Raw genomic sequence first — 18143 nt, 5'->3', positions numbered from 1 at the left:
GCACGTACTGTGCCGGCAGCGAGTTTCTCCGCAAACTCAACTGCCAGAGGGCTAAGGAGGAAAGTCATCCAGGGATCACAGTCTGTGAACACGACTGGGAGTCAAGAGCACACGTCTTCACCTAAAGGGAGGGGAAAGGTGCTATGCGCAAGCGGTACACCTGGACAGTTGTCCCGGAACTTACCTGCTCGTGCCTGCCAATACATGGGACAAGACCGGCTCAACCCAGAGATTGTAGAACCTCGCAAAGGTGTTGAGTGCTGCCCAGCCCGCTGCTCTGTAGATGTCTGCCAAAGAGGTGCCACTGGCCAGGGCCCAGGAGGCCGCCACACTCCTGGTAGAGTGGGCTCAAAACCCCGCAGGGGGTGGCACATCCTGAGCCTGATATGCCATCGTGATGGCATCAATGACCCAGTGGGCGGTCCTCTGTTTGGAGACAGCGCTTCCTTTCCACTGTCCACCAAAACAGACAAAGAGCTGCTTGGAGCTTCTAAAGCTCTGTGTGCAATCCAAATAGATGCATAAAGCTCGCACCAGACACAGCAACGCCAAGGCTGGGTCTGCCTCCTCCTGGGGCAGCGCTTGCATGTTCACCACCTGATCCCTAAAAGGGGTCATGGGAACCTTGTGCACATAGCCCGGTCGGGGTCTCAGGATCACGTGAGAGTAACCCAGACCGAACTCCAGGCACAATTCACTGACGGAGAATGACTGCAGATCCCCTACCCTCTTGATGGAAGTGAGCGCAGTCAGGAGGGCAGTCTTCAAAGAGAGTGCCTTAAGCTCAGCTGACTCCAAGGACTCAAAGGGAGCTCCCCGTAGACTCTGAAGGACTACAGAGAGGTCCCATGAGGGGACGAGGCACGGTCTGGAGGGCCGGTGTGTGGCTCGTAGCGACTTGAGGTGCTGCTGACTCCAGAGGAGGAGATGGCGGGTGAGTTGTAACATGCAACGGGAGTGTATACAGCCTTGACAGTTGATGTAAGTTACCGTCGCTGTGTTGTCCATCTGGACCAACATGTGCTTGCCCTGGATCAACAGCCGGAACCTCCACAGGGTGAGCATTACTGCCAGTCCAGGAGCCGGTGGCTGTGTGCCCGTTACATACGATGCCCCAGCCCATCTTGGAGGCGTCTGTTGTAACCACGACGCACCTGGAGACCTGCTCTAGGGGAACCCCTGCCCATAGAAATGCAAGGTCGGTCCAAGGACTGAAGAGGCGGTGACAGATCGGCGTGATGGCTGCGTGATGTGTCCCATGGCGCCATGCCCATCTCGGGACTCGAGTCTGAAGCCAATGCTGAAGTGGTCTCATATGCATTAAACCGAGCGGTTAGGCCGCCGCTGAGGATGCCATATGCCCCAGGAGCCTCTGAAAAATTTTCAGTGGAACCGCTGTCCTCTGTCTGAATGCCTTCAGACAGTTCAGCACCGACTGTGCATGCTTGTTCATGAGGCGCGCCGTCATCGAGACTGAGTCCAACTCCAAACCGAAAAAAGAGATGCTCTGAACCGGGGAGAGCTTGCTCTTTTCCAAGTTGACCCGAAGCCACAGTCGGCTGAGGTGCTGGAGAACGAGGTCCCTGTGTGCGCACATCAACTCTCGAGAGTGAGCTAGGATTAGCCAGTCGTCGAGATAGTTGGGGATGCGGATGCCCACTTCCCTTAGCGGGGCAAGGGCTGCCTCTGCGACATTCGTGAAGATGTGAGGGGACAAGGACAGGCCGAAGGGGAGGACCTTGTACTGGTACGCCTGGCCTTTGAAGGCAAACCACAGGAAGGGTCTGTGTTGAGGTAAGACCGAGACATAGAATTACGCGTCCTTCAGGTCTACCGCCGCAAACCAATCTCGATGCCGGACGCTCGCTAGAATGCATTTTTGCATCAGCATCTTGAACAGGAGTGGTCGCAACCCACCGCCTTTCTTCTGTACAATGATGTAAGGGCTGTAGAACCCTTTCTTCATCTCGGTTGGTGGAACAGGCTCTATCGCGCCCCTTGCGCAGAAGGGTCGTGATCACCTGGGCAGGTGCCTGGTGAACTGAATCACATAGCCGAGTCGGACGGTCCGGGTCAGCCATTGCGATGAGTTGGAAAGGTGAGCCACATGCACAAACTCCAGGCGAGGGAGACCAAGGGAATGATCCCGTCGGATGTACCGGTGGATGGGGCCTCGCGGCGGGGCGGAGCTCGAGGTGCCACGTCGAGGGGACTCGAGCCCTGTGGCCGTGCTTAGTCCAGGGACATCGAAGTACTTACCTGGCTCCTGCCACCCACCATAAGATTGGCCGAGGAGGGGGGAGGAGGAATCTTGTCTTCCCGTTAGTCCACCGGAACCGATCCCATGTGGGCGTGTTTGTGCCACAGCTGGGCACACAGGGGCGGGGGGTCCGCCGCTGGAGCACCATACCTGCCAAAATGGGATGGTGGACGGTGGTAATGATGACGGCCGTGCTCACTGGACATGTGACCCAGGATACGAGGAAACCATTCTTTTGTCAAGCTATTGGGTGCCTCAGCCTGCTGGGCATGCGGTGACAAAAGATTCTCCTCCCGGCCCTCCACCTGGGTCAGAGAAGTGGGTCTCCTCGCCCCTGGGTCGCCCGTCTCGGGGGCGCTTCAAAGCCTTCCTCGGGTTCTTAGCGGCCGGCCGCAAGATGGGTGGCGTCTGCTTCCTGCGTGCTGGAGCCGGGCCACGGGGGCAGGCTGCAACGGAGCCGGTGTTGTTGCTGAAGGAGGATGCCCTTGGTGATGAGCAGACAGGGTGCGGGGTCTTAAGCCGCGCCGGGGCAGGATATGTTGTAAGACCTCCGTCTGCTTCTTCACCGCCGAGAACTGCTGGGCAAAGTCCTCGACTGTGTCGCCAAACAGGCCAACCTGGGAAATTGGGGCATCAAGGAACCGTGCCTTGTCCGCCTCTCCCATCTTGACCAAGTTGAGCCAAAGATGGTGCTGCTGGACCACCAGGGTGGACATCGCCTGCCCGAGAGACTGCGCCGTGACCTTCGTTGCCCGGAGAGCGAGGTTGGTCGCCGAGCATAGTTTCTGCATCAATCCCGGGTCAGAACTACCCTCGTGCAGTTCTTTTAGCGCCTTGGCTTGGTGTACTTGCAGGAGAGCCATGGCGTGCAGGGCAGAGGCGGCTTGTCCAGCGGCACCACAGGCCACAGTCGTCAGGGATGACGTAAACCTACAGGCCCTGGACGGGAGCTTCGGCACCTAATCCACCTGGGGATCACCAAATACCCCCTGGCCACTCCACCATCGAGGGTAGAGAGAACGGGTGAGCTGAAAGACCTGGACCGGGCAGTTAGAGGTGCCTCCCACGATCTTGTCAGCTCCTCATGCACTTCCGGAAAGAAAGGGACCGGGGTGGGGCATGGCCATGGGTGGCGCCCTGAGCCTAGGAACCAATTGTCAAGCCGCGAGGGTTCAGGGGAGAGTGGAGGGTTCCACTCTAGCCCAACGCTCGCGGCCTCCTGGGAAAGCATGTCCATCATTTCCGTGTCGGCCTGAGACTGGGCGACCATTCCCGAAGGAGGAAGCCCAGCCAAAGCCTCTGCGTCAGACTGGACCAGCCCGCCCTCCGATGCTGCGCTCGATAGCTCATCATCTTCCCGAGCTCCAAACGAGAGGTCAAACTTGCCCTGAGACGAGCCGGCAGTCTCATCCGAGAGCCCGACCAGGGAAAGCGAGCGTGCTGGGGAATGGGAGGTCCGTGGGGGGATACCCGGCGGAGGTGGTCCCATTGATGTCCCCAAATCGCCCCCATTGCTAACTGGTGCGGAAAGCAAGCCGCGACCGCAACGTTGCCATGGTCATGTTCTTGCAATGAGGACATGACTCATCCACGAACGATGTCTCCGCGTGGGCAGTGCCCAGACACGTAAGACAGCGATCGTGGCCATCAGAAGCGGAGAGATAATGACCGCAACCAGGAATAACACACAAACGGAAAGGCATCTTTAAAAAGACGTTCCGTGTGTGCCGCTCTTTTTGTGAATGAAAATATACTCTTTTAGAATATACTATCTAATTTTCGCTCTGCCAAAGCGCCCAGGGGCGTTCTCTGAATGCCACGGGTGCAGAGGGGAAGAAGCCACTGAAATGCAGCGTAAATCCAGCAGTTTTGAGGTGCGTCTTTGAAGGGAATTGAATTCAGTGCACTGAATACAACCGCTCGACTCCGAAGAGAAAATCTGAATCAGTGGTTGCATACCAGCAACTTTTATACCAGTATGTCCAGGGGAGTGGCATGCAAATTCCACTTGCCAATTCCCATTGGCCTTTTTCAAAAAAGCAGAGGTGTATGGGGCTACCAGGAGTGACCCCTAGTGTCAATACATCGACACAACGTCGAGTGAGTGACAGATAGGGAACTAGTTTTATTGCAAGTAGTTAAGTCCTTAGATAAAGCACTAGAAAAGTAATTGGCCAATTAAATCATTATGCATACTGTAAGTAGGTAACATTTGATTTTGTAGCATTAAGTAGTATTACTATTAGTAAAACTGCTTTTGTTATGCACATTTTAACATTAAAAAAAAAAAGTTCAGTCCACTGTCACCTTATGCAAAAGGGTTGGATTGAGAGGTTCATTAAAGGAATGTTCTGGGTTCAATACAAGTTAAGCTCAATTGTCAGCATATGTGGCATAATGTTAATTACCACAAAAATTAATTTCAACTCGTCCCTCCAAGCAAAAATCATGGTTCCAGTGAGGCACTTACAATGGAAGTGAATGAGGGCCAATTCTTTATGTTAAAATACTCACTGTTTTAAAAGTATAGGCACTAGACATAAAGGATATGCATGTAAACATGATTTTAGTGTGATAAAATCACTTACTAACCTTTTCTGTGTAAAGTTAAAGCCAATTTTACAACTTTGTTACCATGATTATGTAATGTCAACAAACCGTAAAACCCTAAAATGACTGTAAAAATTACGATTTAAACAACGATTTTACAGCTCAAATAATACACAAGTTTCAACAGAAGAATTATTGTGCTTTTATAAAATAACAGTATAAGCTTCACATTTCTGTGTTTAAACCCTCCAAAAATTGGCCACATTCAATTTAATTGTCCCCATTCACTTTCATTGTAAGTACCTCACTGGAACCTCGATTGTTTGCTTCTACTTTTTTTTTTTTAGAAAAGGAGGAAGTCAACATTATTCCACAAATGCTGTCGATTGAGCTTAACTCGTAGTGAACCCGGAATATTTCTTTAACTACAAGTTCACTTACAAATAGTATGGTGGAATGAGAAATGTCAAAATAGAAAGTGAATGTAAGCAAAATTGAAAAGAAAGAAAAAAATTGGTGGGTGTCTAAGATGTGATGTTCGAAACGCTCTATTTAGTGGCATCTTTTGTAGGGGCTTTGCGGTGATGCCTGAGATGCCACCAGAGAAGAGAGTTTATGATGTTATAACACAGAAAGATAGATGCTAGATTGTGCTTCAAACTTCCATTGAGTTCACTCAAACAAATCACAGGTGACAGTGTGAAGTCAATTAGCCATGGGTCCCATGGGTGACTCTGACACTCCTTTAAACGTCAATACTATCATTTCACAGCATTATATTACAAACCATTTAGAGCAACCTGCTGTGAACCAACTGTGGAGTTGTAACCCCTTGCATTCCTATATACTTGTCCTTGCACAGCTTTTCTAATAGAAAGTGAGGCCCCTCGTACTCACAGTTAGCAATAACAGATCGTGAAAGTGACACTGCAATGGGGCTAAATTGGATTGATTATATGATTAATGGTGACATGGAGGTTAGCTGGAATTTTCCTTTTCTCCTGCAGTGACACTGCCATCAGAGCTCTGGCATGTAGACAAGACTGAGGTCTCTTTAATCAGATTTGCTAAAGTGAAAACTCTTCTGCTCACAAAGACACCATTGAGTGGGTGTTAACAAAGGAAGAGTTTCGACAAGGGAAGAGGGGTGGAGGGCAAGGTAGCGAGAAAAGATGGGGGGAGGGCATGAATGAATGGGCGCATCTCATTGTAAAGTTAACATTTGTTTGGGCTCGGACGAATTTGCCGGAGGACTGCTGAGGAGCACAACTGTCACTCAGCTGACTTAACATGTCAGCAGTCTCTAAAAACTGCTCAAAAGCATAATGCAAAAGTTACATAGCTTTAAAGAGAGACCTCTAGGGGACAAAAGTTATTTTTGTGAATGCTGAATTTCAGCATGTTGATTGTTTACAGATGGGTTCAAAAGCCTGAAACCACATTTAAACCTGGAAATAGAAAACATTTTCGGATTTTGAGGTAATTAAGTAAAATAAAGAAGAAATGTTTAATGTCCTATCAGTGATGGGCAGTAGCTTCGCTACAAAAAGCGAAGCTATTAGCTTAACTACATTTCTGAGTAGCGAGACGGTAGCTCCTCTAGTTTTTAAATCAAGTAACTTTTCATTAGAGAAGCTATATTTTTGATTAGGTAGCGCCGTTGCTTTAACAAAAGCTACACCGCTACATCATACATCACACTGGTGTTTACTCTCACCAGTTTTGAATCAGAACTAAAGATGTCAGACGCACAAATGAATCGCTAATCTGAGTTGGTTCTTTACAATGAATTGGTCACGTGTGATTGCAAAGCGGTCTGAATCGGTTCGTGATTCAACCTGAATGATTCAGAAAGCTCATGCGCGCTGCTGAATCATTGGTGAGTGGTCTCACTTGCCAATAAGCTCACAGAGTATTTTTAAATACGGAACATAATGATAACGCTGGTTGCAGTGGATCTACAATCAATGGAAACCAAAACTGCAAATGCATCCTGTTGTTTGCCAGTAGGGATCGGTGATACCACTTATTTTCTTTTCGATCGGATACCAAGTACTTTTAGGCCAATATCACCGATATCAATACCAATACCTCTATTAAATTGAATTTTTACGAATTCTTTGGATAAAAATAGTAACTTTATTATTACTTAAATTTTGTATATATTTATGGGCCTAAACAGAAATTTATTAGGCTGCTTTGTTTACCTTTTAAAAATTATTTAGTATAAGCCACATATAAAACCTCAAAATTAACCATAGATATTATTATATGGTTACTATTAATAAAACTAAGTTACCATGGATACTACAGTAATGCTGTAGTAAAACCATGGTTAATTAATTAACTTCAGAATCGATATTTTTATGTGAGGATCGATATCCTTGATACCACATCAGTATCGGAAGTATCGATACTTTAGTATCGATCCGCCTATCCCTGTTTGCCAGTGATGAAGAAGGTCTTTATTAAGTTCAACATGTGTGCAGCTTGTGAACGGCACTGCAGGTAAAGATATTTTACCAACAAAAGAGTATCAAAACATTTAGTAGCCTTAACGAAAACACATTTAAAAAGTACCATGGCATTACCATGTGTTTTGGATATGTACCATTAACTGGGGGCACCATGTTAAGACAATGGTATATGAATGAGTTAATCATATAGTGAAGTACCATAGTAGTACCATTGTATTCTTTGAATTACCTTGAAGCACCATGTAAATTCAACTGTAAATGAATATGGTATTCATATATCAAATTACCATGGTAGTACCATGGTATTCTTTGAAGTATTTTAAAGCACCATGTAAATACAGAATAGTACATAAATATGGTAATTGTATCTCAAAGTACCATGGTATTACCATCTGATACCAGATGTCACATTGTTATTGCCCAGATGTGCACACACATACACACACACAAGGAATTTGGCCTCTGATCAGAAGCTTCCAGTACATACAAAAATACAACAGCTAAACACAGAATTATAGGATAAGATGAATAGTATATGTACAAGTTTTTACACAGGAATGTGCAAAGGAAATTATGTTCAAATGGACATGGCTTTGTAGAGGTAGTAGTATAAATATAAAAATGTAAAAATAACAATTTTCCATTTTGAACACATGGGTTTGTATAGGTATCATGTATAAATATGAATTTACATGTTTTTTACATGCACATACATTTCATATTGCACCATACTGTATACTTGTATACTGTATTGCACTATACTGTACTGTACTATGGCCAGGGTTGGGAGGGTTACTTTTGAAATGTATTCCACTACAGATTACAGAATACAGAATACTGTAAAATGTCATTTGTAATGTATTCCGTTAGATTACTCAAGGTCAGTAACGTATTCTAAATACTTTGGATTACTTCTTCAGCACTGGTAGATTTTTTCACTTGTTTGACTATAAAAACTCAGTACAGTAAGACAAAATACACATGTTAAACAATACAAACATTTTATCAAGAATAAGATTTTTTGCCCTAATATCAAAGGTCTTAGTAGAAAAAAATAAATTATGATCCAATGTGTATTTTCTTAATAAAAAAATGTGATCGTGCCTGGTAACGTGCATGTAAAATGGCTAGAAATAGCATTTTAGCTTAGCGTAAAACTGACAATTTACACAAGGTATATTTCTGTTTCTTCTGCTCCAAACTTACTTCAAACTTTCTTCTCTGTCTTCTCGTATGAATGTAAAACATCATAAGAAAGTGTTTCACCGCTGTTCAAATGCACTTTGCATCATTTATATGTATAAATGTTTTCCATCTGAAAGGACTAAATATTAAATGAAACAAATGACAATAAAATGCAAAGTATTCTCTTCAGTAATCAAAATACTTTTTGAATGTAACTGTATCCTAATTATCAATTATTTAAATTGTAACTGTAGTGGAATACAGTTACTTATATTTTGTATTTTAAATACATAATCCCGTTACATGTATTCCATTACTCCCCAACACTGACTTTGGCTTAGATAAACATCTTGTGATTAGTATTTTAGATGCTTTGTCTATGACAGTATGTTCTGTGCATCTGGTAGAAAAAATTTAAGTAGCTTAAATGTAGGAAGCTACATTTTGCATGTAGCTTGTAGTGTAACTTGTTACTTTCTCTGAGGTGTAGCTTTTAGCTTAGCTTAACTAATTTTATTTATTGAGTAGTTGGTGGCTTAGCTTGCTAACTTTTTTGAGTATCTTGTCCAACACTGCGTCCTATTGTATTAGGGTCATTTTTGACCTAGTACAAGTAAAGAATGTGTTATAAATACCACCCCTGAGGTCTGAGCTGAGTGACTCCAGCCAGGTCTCCTAAGCAACCAAATTGGCACGGTTGCTAGGGAGGGTAGAGTCACATGGGGTAACCTCCTTGTGGCTGCTATAATGTGTGGTTCTCGTGTGGTGAGTTGTGCGTGGATGCCGCGGAGAATAGCGTGAAGCCTCCACATGCGCTACGTCTCTGTGGTAACACGCTCAACAAGCCACATGATAAAATGCGTGGATTGACAGTCTCAGACGCAGAGGCAACTGAGATCCGTCCTCCGCCACCTGGAGTGAGTCACTACGCCACCACGAGGCCTTAGAGCGCATTGGTTATTGGGCATTCCATATTGGAGGAGAAAAGCGGAGAAAAAAAAAAAAAAATTTTTTTTTAAATAAGATTGTGTTATAAAAACTGCATATTTTTTGGTACTGGAACCAAACGTTGTGACTGTTAAGATCATAACAACAAACAAAATAAAAATGCATTTTTATATATAATTGCCTAAGAGAAATAAATAACAATTTAATGCTTCCTATTACGGGTCAATATTGACCCATAGGAAGAATCATTTGTGACATTTAACCTTCAGACTTTCTGGATGTTATACAGCTTTAAATAGTTTTTTGTACATCTATTAATCAAATTTGATCAAAACATATTTAAAATTTTCTCAGATTTAGCTGCTAGCCCCACACTGTTCTCTAGCTTCCTCACCTGTTTCACTGGGGAACTGCATACTTCCCATAAGGGGGCTTTCACGCTGGCAGTTTAGTCCGAAATAGAGCATGGTTCACATGAAAAGTTGGTAATTTGAAAGCTACCACGGTACCGAACCCGAGACTACCTGTAGGAGGTGGTCTGAGTTCGGTTGCAGTGGAACTATGGCGCGGTTCGCATGAGTGAGAAAGCAACCTGTACTTGGGTCCACAGTAAAATGGAAGTAAAATGGCTTGTGCATGCGTTTCTGCTGATTTAAGCATGATGACATCATCAGCTGCACAAAAACAAACACACACATGTGCATCATGAGGTGCCTTTTATGTATATGAGTGAGCATGCAACCAGCTGTGTCCTCAAAAAAGATCGCTGTGAGCATCAGATATAGTCTCCTTCCCCTGGATATGTACAAATGCTGAATTACAGCATGCGAAGCACAGAAGTGCAAGTGTCGTTCACTCTGGTGCATAATGACACAAAATTAATAACAAACACACAAATATAGCGACTCGCGTTGTGCTTTCCATCATGTGCATGTTTGTGATGACACAAGTTGACGATGTAAAAGCATCGGGGTTCGACAGAATCTACATGAGTCTGAAACCAGACCAACGCTGCGGGGGCGTCGGGAACAATCGCGCTGGGATTCGGACCGCAGCAAACGTGCCCAGTGTGAAAGTTACATACTTTTCTCTAAAACAGGGTTTGGGCACACATGCACATGTCCACACACACAAGCACACAGAGCGGGTATTCTTTTTTACAGTTTTGAACAGGTAATTCATTAGTATATACGTTTACTAACATGGTTTTATATGATAGGGTACAATAGGGCCTCCCAATGGTAAAATACCTATTGTGATGCTATTTTCTCCTAAGACATTAGATGACAGAAAGAACTGTTTTGACACATTCCTAAACCCCTGTAACACAGCAACAAATTGTTTGACATTAGAGGGAGGGAATGGATGTGTTGCAATAGACATGCAAAGTGGGTCCATTTTGACTGCTGGAAAAAGCAATAGAGATTCATTTGTGAAATAGGCATGTACTTAAATTGTAACTCTAAAATGTACATTGCTGATTTTCTACAAGCAGAATAAATCATATATTTAGTCTTTAGTGCCATTGTACACTAATGAAGAATTTATTCTATTGTCCTTAGACAATATGAGGGTTAAGATTCAGCACTATTTATGTCACTAAACATGTTGACTCATTTATACAAAAGGACAGATTTCCTTGCTTCCATTAAAGCACATGCAGTGGTAGCCAGGTGGTACGTGATAGCTACGCAGTGTGTAAGCCTCACTCTCCAGGCTTTAAGAGACGCACTAGCGACCGAGGCTAGAGGCCATGGCTTTTCTAGCCTCCTTGCTAGCACGTCTGACTCCATGCCGGTTCAAATCCCGCTCGGGGTGGGTCAAGTAGGACCGGTGAAACACACAAGATGATCTTTTGAGTGTTCTCAAAGTATTTTATGTCATGAGACTATATACTGTATAGTACACTATATGCATTATAACTACAATGGGTCACTATAACTATGTAGACCCTTTAGAAATGATAGCGTTTTTGGTCTTTGAAATTAAATTAGTGAAATTAATGCATGTTATGAAAGTCATAAATGTACATTGTGATTCAGTGGTACAGTAGGTCAAAGTACTCCAAAGGTGATTGGCTAAATTAAATCATTCATTTTGCATAAATTACCACTTGAGTTCGTATGGTTAAGCAAATTAGTATTAGCAAAAATACATTTGTACTGCTTTGAAACATTTTAAGCCCACTCAAAATCCACTGTAACCCAACATAAAAGGGTTGTTTATCAAGAGCATCATTAGCACACACGTTCACCTACGTGCTTGGATCTCAAGTGCAGAAAACATTGCATTTGATGGTTTCCAGCTCGAACAGTGTGTCCCATATTATATTCCTGATCAACTGAGGACAAGTATTCAGCACCATGGGGACGTTAATCCAATTCAGGAAGTCTGAGTTCATTGCTTATTTTTTGGCAACTGTCTCTGTCACGGTATTATGCGCAGTGGCAGGGCACACACAAGCTGGCCTTTCACAGGAAAAAATCATACAAGGCTTTGGAACTTAATTTATCGTTACAGGGACAGCAGATGCAATTAGGGACAAAGTCGTGGACAACAGTGACCTTCCATTGGCCTGTTTCTCCTACACTGTATTCAGGTTTGGCTAATTTCAGTGGGAAATATCCTTAACCTACTTTAAGTGATATCAGATGATCTGATGCCCAGTACAGGAATATTAAATGGTACTTAGGCCAAAAAAAAAGCTTTGCTAGGCGCATGAGATTTGCATTATTATGAGTTAATTTTGGATTAATTTTTGAATGTTTTTCCAGGTATTGGTATCAACATGTAATTTTCTTTTAAATGATGAAGTCTGGGCACATCTAATGTGCATAGAAAATCTTGGCACACTATGAGTTTAATGATACTTGGAATTGCCACTACAAAAATTCAGGCCCACAGTGTAAAAAATGTTGAGAAAATTAACTAACCAATTCCACTTTGTAGCGTGGTATTTCAGTGTAAAAACTTGCATCTTATTCAATAAGCACCAGCAATCCAGTTTAACCACAACCGAAACGCACTGAAAAAGTCTTGTACTGTATTTAAATTAAGCTATTGTTATTCTTTACAGTGCAAACATTTCTCCTTTGTATGCAAATTAGGCTATAGAATGCACCTTATGTCCACAAAACTCTACTTCACTGTTGCGCTATCAAATAGAATTTAAAGAGATATGTTTGTGTACATTTTCTAGGGATCATGGCAGTTGTAATTCATCAAATGATGATTAAAACATGGACAAGAGCTGTATTGGTGAATATGTAGTCAAGCACATTTTCAACATTTTAAAGAGCCGATTCAGTACTGGGTGCCAAGTGTAAAATGTCTAATTTTGTGGACTGAATAAATTACGTGACACGAAATTTCATGACGAAATGCAGTTACACTTCATTACATTACGTGTACAGAAAGACAAAGGCCAGATACATTTTGTCTACATAAATGTAATGTCAGCACTACTTCCATTTTGTGGACATAAGGGTGAATGTAATTTTCATTTTGTGGATAAAAGAAAACCGCAGTCGTAGACAAAATGCACCCAGCACAAAATGTTGTTGACGAAATGCTCATTCTGTAAATGAGATATAGGCTGCATTTCCCAAAAGCATTGCAAGATTAAGTTGATCGTAAAGACCATTGGCACCAATGGTTTCTGCAATCTACTTAGGCTTATGATGCTTTTGGGAAACACGGGCAAGTATTTTGTCCATGAAATGCATTTCATTACATGCCGAATGACAAAGTGGAATGTACAACAATAAAAAACTGGCAAGTTGCTATCTGTGCACAAAATGCATTTCAGTGCAATTGATTTCATCATGAAATACTGTGTTTCGTGTCACTTACATTTCAAAATTAATTTAGTCCATGAAATTAAGCTTTTTACTCTTGCCGCCACATGATTCAGGTGTCTGAACTACAGTGGTGGAGTGATGCTGTTCAGTCCCAGCAAATTATGCCAGATCATGGAGGTCTAATTCATCTTCCACAATCTAGCACTCAAAACCAGCCTGTAATATGGGGAATTATGCTGCAAAAATTGCGTTCAGTGCAATTTTATTTTGGGCCCATTTGCCCCATTATCTGATTTAGGACTGAAACGATTAGTCGACTTCATCGACAACGTCATCGCCAACGTCAACAACAAAAATTTTCATTGTCGAATAGTCGATTGATCTCAATTAACGTAACATGAGATCACATTAAAATCTAATGATGATGCGTGGGAGTAGCACTGCAGCTCACGCCTGACAGAGGACAGGAAGAATTACACAGCTCACAGTCCAGACGCACTCTAAACTTTCCAAACAGCTTCAGGTGATGTAGATCGCAAAGTATGAGCCGGAGCTGCCGTTCCGCTTAAGCAAAACGTGCGTATCAGAGTCTTTAAATGAAACACATCCTTGCATCCTTTATTAAAGCTCAATATGTAAATAACTACAAACTCAGAAACCGGTATTTCTCTGTGCGGTCAGCACCGCTTCCATGAGTCACATGAAGAAACCCGATCTAAGGGGGAGAGATTGAAACTGCACCCAGATGAGGCACACTCTAGCGCGGGGATGCTCGTCCCTCACACGCGCTTGCTGCAGCTAGATTATAACATGATGGCTCGTGACATATTGAATCATAATATATGTGTCACTGTGTCTTTCTTATTGTAAAAAAATCGGCAATACGCATCTATATAAAGAAGAGTGGTTTGTGTGTGTGTGTGTGTGTGTGTGTGTATGTGTGTTAAAGATGGATCAAGGTGAACAAAATGGTGAGAGAGTGTAGTCTTCGCTCCATTATACACTGCAACAAAATACATTTTGATTTGTTTTTGTTTTGGCTTGTTTTCCAAAATAATATCTAAAACTCCTTTAAAACAACATACATTTACTTTAGCAGCTATACTGCAGAAGAAAAATGTGTTATCTGAGAATGTTGAATATAATACTAAAATTCAAATATTTTTTAATATCTAGAAATCCTTAAAAAGGATACAGTCACCTCAGAAGCAGCATATAAGATATTTAGACCTGCTTTCAGATAATATATCTTGAATATAAGTATATCTTGTCTTAACTGCATTGGCAGAGGTATGAACAAGTGAAAAAATACATTATATTTAAGATACATTCTCTTAAAGCAAGTCTAAATATCTTATATGTTGCTTCTAAAGTAAATGTATCGTGTTTTAAGGATTTTTAGACAATTTTAAATGGAAAACAAGACAAAAACACTTAATAACAATAGGATTTTTGCAGTGAATTTTTACTGAATTAAACTTGATAAAAAGTATTTTATTTTCCCCCTTTAATTCAGTGAATGTCATTTTGAGGTATTTTTAAAAGATTATTTGTCCTTTTTATTGTTAGTAAGCATGTTTAATACAACCTTTCAAGTCGGAGCATAAGCTGAAGAGTCGGTTAAGAGCGAATGATTAATCGTTGCAATAATTGCCCGAATAGTCGAATAATCCTTCTAATAATCGCTGGATTAGTTGATTATCAAAATAATCGTTAGTTGCAGCCCTAATGTGATTTGCATAACTCCTCTATCTTATTCGGCACTAAAACAAAGCAGACAGTGCATGCAAATAAATGCTTTCAGCAGAAACATATCATTCTTAGTGAAACGGATCTCAGATGTTCCTGTAATTTTCATAGAATTCAAAGAAAAGGTGTCATTTAGCACAAACGTCCCAGAGATGGCAAACCATAAGAAACGTAATTTCCATACATGCGTACTTAAAAGATATGCTTGAATAAAGAAAGACAAGCAAGCCTTAGAATCTTTGTGGACCCCAAACAAATAGATGTCTATATTGTTGATGCGAAGTTTGTCTGCAGTGACAAAGCAGCTGGCACTTCAGGTTTAGTCTTAATGCCAAGAGGACAGCTGGAGGGCCGCCATGTTTGTGTTAAGGGAGGAATGGTGATTCACATTGGCAAATTGGATTGAGCCATTGTGTCTCCCACTGAGCGGCGAATGGGAGAGATTCCTGAGAAAATGGCCTGTGCACAAACGCATGCACGCATTTGTGCAGAAAGAGGATCAGAGAGGAGTGCAAACAATAAGCAGAACAAAAACCAGACGTGCTGCTTTGCAGCGGCTTAGACATGCAGAATTCGCCCCACCCCGTCTCAGCGCTGTAACCTAAACCTGTTCGCTTGCAAAAACACAATACTGCAACAGTTAATTAAGAAATATCATCAAGACCCAGTGAAATATTGCTTCAATTGTTTCATTCAAGTGGAATTGTATACTTTGAAAGTGGACAAATGGAATCTTTGTTTTAAACAGCTTCTGGATGGCTGACAAAAGCAGATTATGTACATTTTTTGAAGTTTCTCCCCTTCTGGTTGAGATAGTCAGTTGCTAACTGCTATCTTTGTTATTGCTGAGTAGCACACAGACTGGCTATTGTGTAAGGCAAAAGATAGGATTTGCATGCATGTTAGACAGGATTACACCCTCCAAAGTCTGGGTTGGGAACCTGGACCCCTCCAAACAACTTCCAGTGGGTGTCTCCAGTGTGCCCTTGTACACATATATTGAACAAAAAAAGGAAAGCAGCCTAAAAAGTTACAAGTTCAAGTCTGAAGACTAGAACTTGTGTTAGGAACTAAACGTGGTGACATTGCTAATTTAACTTTATGTTTTCGTAACGTGACTTTGTAGTTCCGTTGCTTTTCCAGCAACAAGCTACTTTTTCCAACTAGTTTTTAAAGATACATTACATTGCACACACAGCTTCATAGCCAAGCAAAGGGAGGCAATATACATGCATTCTCTCTCTCTCTCTCTCATATGCATGCTGTGCATGTTTGTTCAGATGATTCTTTTCAATAAAACAATAAATGGTTTTCTTTGTTGTATTTAATAAATAAGGCTGATGATTTAATGTCAATTCAGTGTGATTAATTATATAAAAAAATAACGTGTTAAAAATTAATCACGACATCTTAAGGAATTGCACTACAACTTACAACTTCCATGTTTTTCCGAGTTTCAGTCAGTAGGGGGCAGGTCATTAAGCGCAGCTCTAGCTGTACAGGCAATACGCAGCTGTACAGACAATAATCAAAGACAGCTGGACACAGCAGAGTGTTGGAGACTTGGGATGTGTTTTTTAGTTTTAAACTACTTTTAACAAAAATTTGTCATGATGTTGAAATTCAGTAGTGCACCAAAAGTGGAAAAAAAAAAAAAACTTCTGTGAGAACATAGATTAAAGGTATATTCGGGTTACAATACAAGTTAAGCTCAATCGACAGCATTTGTGGCATAATGTTGATTAACACAAATTTGTATTTTGACTTTTCCCATCTTTTTTTTTTAAAGAGCAAAAATCTGGGTGACAATAAGGTATTTACAGTGGAAGGGAATGGGGCAAAGCGAAAGTTGTAAACCTTTTAATTGTCTTGTTGGCAGAAGTAGCACCAGCAAGTGCGGCACGAAATAGAGCGGGGCATGCATTTACTGTTGGTGCGACAAAACAAGACGCGACAAACGCATCCAGTGTAGACAGCATCATTGATTATAATGGGAGCGATTTGCTTTTGTCTGGCGTAGACAGGGTGTGAGTAAAGTTATATGAAATTTTGCAACTTTGTTGCCATGACGACATAACACAGTAAACCATAAAACCCCAAAACGACCATATAAATGACGATTTGAACAACTTTACAACTTTACAACAATAATGCACAAGTTTTAACAAAAGAATTAATGTAAGTGCTTTTATCAAATTAGATGCTTCACTTTTGGTTAAACCAAAAAATATTTGGTTTAATGCTGCTGTTCATCATTATGTTTTTAACACAGTTATACAAATCAGGGGGTTTTATTGGTTGTAGTTTTATTGTAAATTGGTCTGATCAAGTTTAATGCTGTCAATCTTGTTTGATTTTTGTGCCAGATAAATACTGCCCTCATAGTAAAAATAAATTACTGTACATCATCTGATTAAAATGATATTGCCCCCTTTAATAGCTTCAGAGTAGTTAGCTACATTTTCTTTGTAGCAGGGAAGATTGACTAAAGTTTAGTTATGAATATTTTAATTATGAACAGCTTGTAGCTTGGGAAGCTACAGTGGGTCATTCCTGGGTAATATTTCAACTTGGGAAAAAAAAATTCAACTACATTTGATTAATTGTCTGAATACTCCAGAACATTAGGCACATACTGTATTAAACCTCCAACAAATCATATTTTCCCACATCAGACATCAAATCCCTTTTATTATTTCCTATTTTTTTCTGATTTGAACACCTTTTTTCTCAACTCCGTCACAGACATAATATAAGTGGTTTGAAAATGATTCTAGACAATACTTGTTATAAAATAAGCATCTACCTGCTGCTAATGTGTCCCTCACACATATTTAATGACTACAAATATACAATTTATGACAGTTTTCATATTTGTATGTGATAAAGCTAGAAAAAGTCAAATTGTGTGTCTGTGGCCTCATTGTTTTTTGTCAAAAATATATTACATTCAGATATTTAACTAAAACCCCAACTTTTCTGAGCTAGCCCTTAACAAGTCAGGCTGTGCTGAGCAAACAATACATTGATTTTTAATTGTGTTCCCATTTTAATTATCAAATATTATCACTTTTGTCTCAACCCCATCACAACTCTCCCACCACATATTAACACCATGATTCATTCAAGTAAATTTATAGAATTTGTAATAAATAATACATTGGCTATTCCATA

The sequence above is a fragment of the Myxocyprinus asiaticus genome, chromosome 5, assembly GCF_019703515.2.
Source record: "Myxocyprinus asiaticus isolate MX2 ecotype Aquarium Trade chromosome 5, UBuf_Myxa_2, whole genome shotgun sequence".
Classification (NCBI taxonomy): domain Eukaryota; kingdom Metazoa; phylum Chordata; class Actinopteri; order Cypriniformes; family Catostomidae; genus Myxocyprinus; species Myxocyprinus asiaticus.
This window is presented reverse-complemented; position numbering follows the sequence as displayed.